Raw genomic sequence first — 10432 nt, 5'->3', positions numbered from 1 at the left:
ATTACGGATCAACACTAGTGCAGGATTACTTTATTTGAGAACATACTACGAATTGACCATTCTTTATTGCATAATCAAACTTATCACGATCATCATCACAACCTGCAAAAGTTAGCGTTACCACATCAAACTTTATTCAAAACCACTCGCTGTCCTCAGGGGCTGGTGGGCGGGTCAAAATTGGCTCTTCGTTCCGTCTCGAGCTCACGTGCAGCGAGGGGGTGCAGCTTCAGAGCACAGGAACAAGAGGATGCGTTCTTGGCTTGTTGCTCCTTTTATCCGTCTTCAGGGCGGGCGTAAACCCGGCCCCGCCTGCCCCTAGGGCGTGGCCGGCCGCGTCAGTGTCTAGGCCAGCCCACTCTAGGGCGGGAAAAAGCGCGCCCCGGCTACGCCGCTTCGGGCATACCAGCCGAGGCTCGCCTCCCGCCCAAAAATGGCTTCCCAGGGGGCTCGTGGTACTCCGCCATACGTTCGGGGGGACCGAATGGTCGCCCCTTTCCATATGGCTGAGATACCCGCCACCCCCTCTCAACACACTCCCCAAGGATGGGAAACCGGAAACAGTTCTGAACTTTTGGAAGACGGGAGGGAGTGACCCTCCCGACCGTATTTATTAAAATATGAAACAAAATTAAAACATTAAAATAACAGTTTCATATTATCAACAATTTCATTACCACATTGCGATGTTTGGCTAACCTTAACATATTCTCTAATACAAAGGTTCTCCTAGCCGAACTAACATCCTACAAAACATTAACTTGAAATTTTGGAATTGTACATCCTAACGTTTAAGGGCCAACGGCAAGGTCGTAACCGGTGTCAAGATCCCTAAACCAGAAATATCCCCCTCACTTGTGAGGGGCGACCGCACAGAGGTGTACCTCAAGTGCAACTACCAATTTCCCTTGACTTGACGGGGGCCCCAATAAACTCGACGCCACTTAAAGGTCGTCCGAGGACTCGTGTGAGGTATCTAGAAGGTAGCGTAGACCCCCTCCCAAACCCCACACAACTTACCACATCTGCCGTCGCAGATATCCTGGCCCCGGGAAATTCCCCAGGAGGGGGCTGTAACCCCTCCTACCCAGGAAGGGGCCTTGACCGCCTTTCCTTTCCTTTCGGCGGCCCATCCTTAGAAGGGACCGCCTACCCGTTGAGGGGCCAATGGCCACCTCCCTCGAGCGCTCCCATCCGTAATGGGTGACGCCCACTCATAGGGATCTTCCAATTAGTGCTCACCGATCATGACCTTACCGCCACAGGCCGGATAGTTGACCGGCTATCCGGACCCCCCACACACTCCTACCTAAAGGTCATGTCTTAAAGTCCTCAGCCAAGCTATCAGGTCTCCTATGAGTAACTCGTTCCCCACCCGGGACAAGTGAACACCATCCCCCAAATACATACTGTCCCCTTTAATACAACCATGCGAAATAGAATGCAGTGTACTTGAACGGAACAATCTACTCACTTTATTATTAATCTTCCTTACTGAATGATTCAGAGCAGAAACTGAAAGAGCCCCCTGCCACACTTTTCGTGGGATCATATGGGACCATGCAATCGTGCACCCTGGAACTCTTCTCGCTAACCAACTTACAGTGGAAAGCATCGCCTCAAGAAGAAGTCGTCTACCAGTGGTCACCAAATCATTGCCCCCAAGATGTACTATGACTATAGCCGGCGGTGACCTCGTCCGCCCTAACAAACCCTCGAAAAATGATTGAAACTGGTCAATACAGAGCCCGCCCTTTCCGTAGAAGGACACACTGTACCCGTATTCCCCAGCCACGTGAATCATGTCACCTGCTTTGAATACGTCCGCGGCACGCCTCACGTATGAGTGGCCCACGACCCACACCTCCTTTTTCACAGCCGGTGATGTTTGACCGCTGGCCCGGTGTTGGGTCGACTGCATAGTCCGCCCCGCCTCGTAGGCTTGCGCAACTGAAAGCCAAACAAAAACAAGAAGCGTGAGTACATCATTACAGCTTCACAACATGTGCAACCGCACATACCTTTTATAACAGTTGGAGGACCAACGCCCCACACGTTTAACTTGTTCGATATTCAGACCCCTGGCTGTAGCCTCTGTAGCAGCCCCTATCCGAAAGGAATGGGTCCCAAACTCGCCGGGGTTCAAGCCCGCAGCGGAAATCGACATCGCAAGCACCCGCTGAAACTGAAACCTCGTCAGTGGGGTGGCGTCAGCGTGTCTCAACAGGTCCCCCCCCATGATGCCACCCTTTGCGCTAAATAATCCTCTACGCAACTTACCGGGCACATGGAGGACCCGGGAATCCTTTGTATGATTATGCAGTCCCCCATCGCACCCTGATCGGTCTTGGACCTGACAAACGAGACAGTCATTGTCTCCCCTCTGACCTGAACGTGCTCTCGGCACAGTCCCCCCATCACATCCCGCTTGTTCCTCGCCACTAGTTCGCTTACCCGCATAGCCCCATGGAATGCCAGCGCCAAAGCGGCTCGGAATAACACCGTTTCATACTGGGATGAACACGTTGAAGGGAGTACCGATAATAACAGGGCCAGCCTATCCAGACCTATCGGGCGCCTTTCATCTACTCTGCGACCCTCAAGGCGTTGCCACTCACGTAGCGCTTTTGTACAACGAAAGACGCTGTCGGGTCCTGGATCCCATAAGCCCTTGCCACAAAGGAAATGGCTGCCCGATGCCTCTGGGCCGTAGCCACTGATTTGCCTGCCTGATGTAAAGACAGCAGGAATTTTACTACCCACTCCTCCTGGCCCCAAAGCTCCCCTCTAGCAGTCCCCAAAAAGGACAAATAGGAACGGAACGCCCCTTCATATGCCTTCCTCGTCCTGGGTGCTAAACTCTCTCCCACGAGGTTTCGTAGTTCGGGGCACCGAGAGACCAGAGAGCTTCGGGAAAGGGTGCCGCCACCGGGTCCGCTGTGGGCAGAAAACCCCAGAAGGCCTGCATACGGAAACGAGAAAGCGCATCAGCCGCTTGGTTCATCACCCCCGGCACATGTCTTGCCTTAAATAGCACATTCAATTGCATACACAACAAAACAATTTCTTTAAGCAGTCTCAGAATCCATTTGCATCGTGCCGCCTGGCTATTGATACACTCAACCACGGTCATGTTATCAGACCAGAACACCACAGAGTGATCTCTGAACCCCTCGGGCCAAGTTTTCAGGGCCACCAGAATGGGGAACAGTTCAAGAAAAGCAATGTTACTCGTCAGCCCACCCTCATGCCACCATGACGGCCATTTTTGAGCCGACCATTGTGTGCCAAATATGGCACCAAAACCAATGCTCCCTGCCGAATCTGTCCACAGCCCCAGCTCCTCGGAGGACACCGCCGGTTTGTTCCAGACAACTCGACCATTGAAATCCGCCAGAAATGCCAACCAAATGCGCATGTCCTGGCGAACCTCTGCCGAGAGCCTCGTGCGATGATGACCCTCCTTCAGGCCGACCATGGCCTGAGCGATCGAGCGGGAAAAGGGGCGGGCCATTGGCATTACTCTCAGGGCAAAATTCAACTGTCCCACCAATTGTTGTAATTGATGTAGCTTAACCTTGGACTCACTAATACACGTTTCCAGGGATGCCCTGAACCTTAGCACTTTGTCTCCCGGTAAACGAAAACAACCTTCCTCTGAATCGAGCTCGATCCCTAGAAACTCGAGGCAAGTCGAAGGACCCACAGTCTTACCTGGTGCCAATGGCACACCAAAATGATTCATCAAGACACAAAATTCATTCAAAGCCTGACCACATTCCGGATCCCCGGCTGCCCCCAGAAACAAAAAGTCATCGAGATAATGCATGACCTGTTGAAACCCCGTCTTCCTTGTGAAGACCCATTGCAGGAAACAACTGAATTTCTCAAAATAGGCACAAGATATAGAGCACCCCATTGGCATACATCTATCCATGTAATAGTGACCCTGAAACATGAAACCAAGAAGACGCTGATCGTCTGGATGTACCGGGAGCAACCGGAACGCTGACTCGATATCAGATTTTGCCATCAGCGCACCGGGCCCTAGGCGATTCAATATGGCTACGGCCTCATCGAAAGATGCGTACCGCACCGAACACACTTCCGGGTCTATCGCATCGTTTACGGAAAGACCACGTGGGGCTGACAAATTATGTATCAGCCGAAACTCGCCCGGGTCCTTCTTGGGCACCACCCCTAAGGGGGAACAAACAAAGTTAGCAACCGGTGGCACATTAAATGGACCGGCGACTCGACCTCGAGCCACCTCCTTCCCAATCTTCTCCTGTACCACGGTCGTATGTTGCAAGACTGATATTTGGTTTTTACATTTCGCTACACCCTGAAACTCCCCCACTGGGATGCGGAAACCATATGCAAACCCGTTCCGCAACATCCCAGCGGAAGCGTGATCCGGGTATTCGCTGAGCCAAGGAATCATTGCCATGGTATCAATCGGAGTAGGTAAAGGCGCCCCTCGGACTATTTCAGACCTGTTTGGCGCCTCCTCTACCCCCGTTATCACCCGTTTTGGCTCTGCACATGGACTCAGGATGGGATGATTGCCCACACCCACCACATTCGTGCCTAAATTTGCATGACCCCTGGGGCCTCGTACATTTACCCTTGTTAAAGTTCCAACAAATCCCCCTTTTACCTGTGGTGCCGTTCGGCCTCGAGTGGTAGTCGTTACTCGTACCTGATCGAAAAGGCGTCCCAGCATATTGGCGGGAGGATTCGCCCACACTACTCCCTACCAATGGCAAATTCAACATACCAGTATCCTCCATTTTTGACCATGACACAGAATCGTAACAATCCCAAGTTAAGTTTTTATCATGTTCTTTCGCTTTTCTGAAAATATTATCGTAACAGAACCACTGATTGCCCCCATATGATACAGAATACCCCATGATCCGTGACTGATAAATCGGCAATTCGGACAGTAACTCGGGCCTACGTTCACCCAGGATGGATGTAAAAATCCCCCACGCTTTGCCCCAATTGCCAATGTTTTCATTTACCTTAAAGGCGGCCATCTTTGCGCGCCAAACACTCGGATGCATGAGTTCCTTTTGGCTCTTAACATGCTCCATCTCATAATGATCGGTAAGCAACGAGAAGATGTTTACATACTCATCTGCCCATATCTTCTCTTTAATAGACATAGGGACATGTTGACCCAACTTTTCCCTTCGTGAAGGTGCAGACTCATCCCTCGCAATCGGCAATGGCCGCTTACCTGAACCAGAAGCTGTATCTGCGGCTGAGCCTGTCCCAGGTGGTTTTTCTACTGCCGCAGCCGGCGCGATAACTGGCGATGCTGCCTTCGCCGCCTCCCTCGTTTCGCGCAGTTGCTTCATCAACACCCGTGCGTCGTCAGCCGTGGCGCCCTCGCTATCTTTACCCAACCACGCTGCTAATTGTGCTGCCAGCTCGGGCGGCATATCCTCCCCGGACACGGGGGTGACCACCACGGGAATCGGATTCCCCTCTGCCGGCACCGGAGTCGGCCCTTCGAGTGGGGTACAGGGAACCGGGACGTCTCCCCCTGCTGCTCCCCTTCTGGGCCTCTTGCCTTTTCCTCCCGGAGCTGTTCCTGCCAAAGGACGTTTCGGTCCCCCTTCCCCGTCTTTATCCGCCATTCGCTTCTTTAGGTCGGTCACCTCTTTCATAAGAATGCGCAGCATCTGGTCGGTAGTCATTCGCTTTCCAACTTTCTTAGGCATTCTCCAACAGAGTATCTGTAAGACAAACAAGAAAGATTAACACGCTCAAAATTGGCTCTTCGTTCCGTCTCGAGCTCACGTGCAGCGAGGGGGTGCAGCTTCAGAGCACAGGAACAAGAGGATGCGTTCTTGGCTTGTTGCTCCTTTTATCCGTCTTCAGGGCGGGCGTAAACCCGGCCCCGCCTGCCCCTAGGGCGTGGCCGGCCGCGTCAGTCTCTAGGCCAGCCCACTCTAGGGCGGGAAAAAGCGCGCCCCGGCTACGCCGCTTCGGGCATACCAGCCGAGGCTCGCCTCCCGCCCAAAAATGGCTTCCCGGGGGGCTCGTGGTACTCCGCCATACGTTCGGGGGGACCGAATGGTCGCCCCTTTCCATTCTCTACATGAGGGTCTAATCTTCCAGTGTTCGAATATAGCATAATGGAATGCTAAAGGGGGCTACAATGGTCCTTAAATACCCTCTGTTTGAGTTCTTGACTCAAGTTAAAGCTGAGCTTCTATATCGAGAGGATAGGGCATTTAATCAATGTGATACCCGAGGTAGAAAGTCTATTCTGATATCACAACATTCCAGTCAATGAATTAAGAATATTCTGAGTTAAAGCAGGAGAACCAAGAAAATGGTACTTGCTGGAGCAGGTGGCTCGTTTTGACCATTATTTTTTATTGTTGCAACTCCATTCTCCCCAATGGATCTTTCAAAATTCCAAAGTTCGAATACATCAAGCCCTTGATGTACTAAGGGCTGTACGGGGGCTCGTTGGGAGCTGCAAGTTTTTGTGCTGAGCACACAAGCTTTCATAATGATAAATAAACATACACAGTCCTTTACTTCTGCTTTGCACTTCACAAATTCCTGTGAAAATTTTAGCAAATACCAAAGGAGGAGTTTTTTATCCTCAGCAGTCTAGTATCCACCGCAGCCTTGTAAGTTGTATAACCTGTGACCAGGGTGTTACGCTTCCTCTTAGTCTAAACGGCTTAACTAGCATTAGGAGGTTTCTTTAAACCGTCGAATTGAAAGAGTGATAAATCGTTGAGTAGTAGTAGTTGGCTCGCAGCAGCCTAGGCTCTACAAATAGCTCATACGCACAGTCCATTTAAAAAGTACTCTTCACTCCCCACGTTCTAAAAAACAAACCTTTTTTTATAAATAACATACCAAAATACCAACTGACGGTGAGAAGTGCTTTTCAAAGATAAGCTCTTGCAAAAACCACAAGTCCAAAAAAGCTCAACAGCTTCTACTATGTATTCATGAACTCAACAGCTAAATAAAAATAAACCAAAGTGCACACTATAAAAATAACAAACTAAGCAAGAAATTAAGAACGGATAGAAAAAGTAGCTAACCACTCAGTTTGTGTACTCTTTCTCCAATCCTCTTGAAAGGAATAAGAACGATCATCAATAGCAAACAGCAGCTACATAAATGCAACACTGTTCACTCACTTCACGCTCAGAAGAGAACACTTCAATTCTTCATCGTGGTTAGCGAAGACCAAACACTTTCAATCACATTTCCTCAGTTAAAAACTATAGAAATGATCCCTGAAAGTATTGTCTTAATAAAACTGTTTATCGCTCACACAGACAGAAAGGGGGAAACCTTCCTTACTTACAGTAAGACACAGTTCGGCATCATCAACTGAAATGTGAGAGAATTGAATCAGTAAAAAATTCTAACAAAGCACTATATGAAACCACCAAGCAGTTAGCAGGATATTCCCCCAACTTGACACCTCCCCCCTCCCAATCGCTCTGTGACGCTCTAGCCAATTTCTTTTTTTAGTAAAGTTGAAGACATTTACCGGGTCTTCGCTAATAACACCAATACCTTTACTAAACCACCCGCCTCCTACACTGGTCCCATTTTTTCGCAGTTTGCAGATGTCTCCAGTTCCCAGATTCGGAACATCATATCCTCCATCAAATCGGGCTCTGCACTAGACCCATGCCCCCTGAAAGTCTTGCTTCCGGTCATTGAAGTGGTTTTCCCGGCTGTGACTGCAATTTGTAATTCTATGTTTAGTACAGGCATATATCCAGATGTCCTAAAAAAGACCCTTATTAAACCGCTGCTCAAAAAACCAAACCTCGGCATGGAAGAATTAAAAAGTTATCGTCCTATCGCTAGCCTCCCAGCCTTGGCGAAAATAGCCGAAAAAGTTCTGAATCTTCAACTATCAGCCTTTATCGAGGAACATAATCTACTTGATGAATCTCAGTTTGGCTTTCGCCAATACCACGGAACGGAGACGGCCTTGGTTAAAGCGGCGGACGATATCAGATCCATCCGTCATGTTGGAGGAACAGCAGTCCTGATACTGCTTGACTTATCGGCTGCTTTCGACACGGTCGACCACACCATCTTGATCGACCGTGTCGAAAGCATGGGTATCCAACAAAATGCCAAGAAACTTCTAGCATCCTTTCTGGCGGACAGGTCCCAGGTGGTCACTATTGGATCTTTTCACTCATCCTCCTTGTCACTGCCATGTGGAGTCCCTCAAGGCTCATCCCTTAGTCCGACACTATTCAATATTTATGTGTCGGACCTTGCCAATGTCATTCGTGCACATGGGATGACCCTCACATCCTATGCAGATGACACCCAGCTGGTCCTCGCCGTCAGGAACGATGGCCATAAAATAGCTAATAACTTCAATCTGGGCATGCAGGCAATAGAGAATTGGATGGCCTCCAATTGTCTGAAATTAAATTCCGACAAGTCGGAAGTGGTCATTTTCGGACATCTGACCCCGGAATGGTCCTCCCTTTGGTGGCCGCTATCACTGGGTCCTCCGCCGGTACCGGTCAGTAAGGTGAGGAATCTGGGAGTCATGTTCGACGAACGTCTTACTTTCCTTCCTCACGCAAATCAGATCTCCCCTTCTGCCTTTCATAAACTACGGTTGATCAAAAAAAAATTGCCATTCCTTCCTGAGACAGCTAGAAAAACCTTGGTGAGCTCCCTGGTACTGTCTACATTAGATTATTGTAACGCACTGTTTCTAAATGCCCAAGAAAGAGTCCAAAATAAAATGCAAATTATCCAAAACGCAGCCGCCAGGCTCCTTGGAAGAATCCCTAAACATCAATCTGCGTCAGAAACCATCAGAAAGTTACATTGGCTTCCAATTAGAAACAGAATCAAATTCAAGGCCCTCTGTATAGTGTACAAGGCTCTACTCAACGTGGGACCAGCCTTTTTCACCCAAAATCTTATTCCCTTCAGTCCCTCTAGATCACTACGCTCCTCTAGTTCACATGAACTTGTGGTACCCCATACCAAATCTGTTTTATGGGGAGACAGAAGATTTCTTGTAGCAGCGCCCAAACTATGGAACACCCTGCCGCACTCTATTAAAACAAGCCCCTCACTTTGGTCTTTTCGAAAACAACTCAAGACCTGGCTTTTTAATCTGTAAACTCAGGCTCCCCTTCTATGGTCAAATACTGCAGATATTCTTTTAGCGCCGAGATGCCCATGGGCCTTCGTTCGCGCTCTATAAATGCTGTTAATAAATAAATAATAATAATAAATCTATACTACTATTATAAAGAGAGAACGTGCACCTTTTGGCCAGGTAAACTCGGGAACCACAGCACCAATCACAACACCCAATACAGCGTTGGAAAGGGCAGTTGCAGCAGAAGGACATAAGCTATGCAGACGCCCACCATATACATTTTAAATGTAAAAGAACCGTGCCAGAAAAGTAGTCCCTTGTGGGCGTGTCTGCATTGTGCTGTGGGTGTGTGCTGGGGGCGTGACAATCGCTGGGGGCATTCCGTCACGAGTGTTGTTTTTTCTTCCCAGGTTCTATACATTCCTGCTCCCTTTAAATAGTAATTCAGTGGAGGTCCCATTCTCTTAGAACCACCCCAAGCACAGTTATGGGCAAAAATACAACTAAAAGGCCCTGCAAAGCATTATGGGATAAGCTTAGCATAATTTTTAGCATTCATGAAAGGGTTTCAATGTTTTGGAATTTTACTCATCAGGGACATCTTGGGACGACGAGGTGAACTGCAGCTTGATGTATAATATTTTAAATGCTATTGCATTTGCCTCATCAGGGACATCTAGGGACGGCGAGGTGAACTGCAGCTTGATATATAATATTTTAAATGCGATTGCATTTGGATCATCAGGGACATCTAGGGACATGAGGTGAACTACAGCTTGATGTGTAATATTTTAAATGCTATTGCATTTGCCTCATCAGGGACATCTAGGGACCATGAGGTGAACTGCAGCTTGATGTATAATATTTTAAATGATATTGCATTTGCCTCTTGGGGACAACTGGGGAGAACGAGGTGAACTGCAGCTCTTTGTAATATTATTTGGATACTATAATATTCACTTCCCACTGCTAATCTCGTCCCATAATGGTTTGCAGGGGCTTGATCTCAAAATTATCACCTCTCTCACTGCTTGCTGGAAGCTAATTTCACTTTTGTGAAATGACTATTTGCATTTTAGCATGTAGAAATACTTGTTATTTTACCTTGAATATATGAGGTTTCTGTTTTAATAATTGGAAATCTGACGATCGAAATATTGCGGATTTATTGTACCAAGTTCGCGCCAATTCCGCCCACCCCTACTTTAAATACCCCTGCACCCCATAATCATAACCCACCCTTACTCTATAAAATACCCCAACACCCTTAAACACTAACCTATCTTAACC

General features: G+C 48.5%; 1 non-coding gene across 1 annotated transcript; it reads right to left on the bottom strand.

The window, feature by feature from the left end:
- Window positions 1–7080: 7080 nt before the first annotated feature.
- On the bottom strand, window positions 7081–7296 carry LOC147730010 (small nucleolar RNA U3). Its single transcript, XR_015309046.1, has one exon. It is a non-coding gene; the product is annotated as a small nucleolar RNA U3 (small nucleolar RNA).
- Window positions 7297–10432: the final 3136 nt, after the last annotated feature.

The sequence above is a fragment of the Lissotriton vulgaris genome, chromosome 2_1, assembly GCF_964263255.1.
Source record: "Lissotriton vulgaris chromosome 2_1, aLisVul1.2, whole genome shotgun sequence".
Taxonomy (NCBI): Eukaryota; Metazoa; Chordata; class Amphibia; order Caudata; family Salamandridae; genus Lissotriton; species Lissotriton vulgaris.
This window is presented reverse-complemented; position numbering and strand designations above follow the sequence as displayed.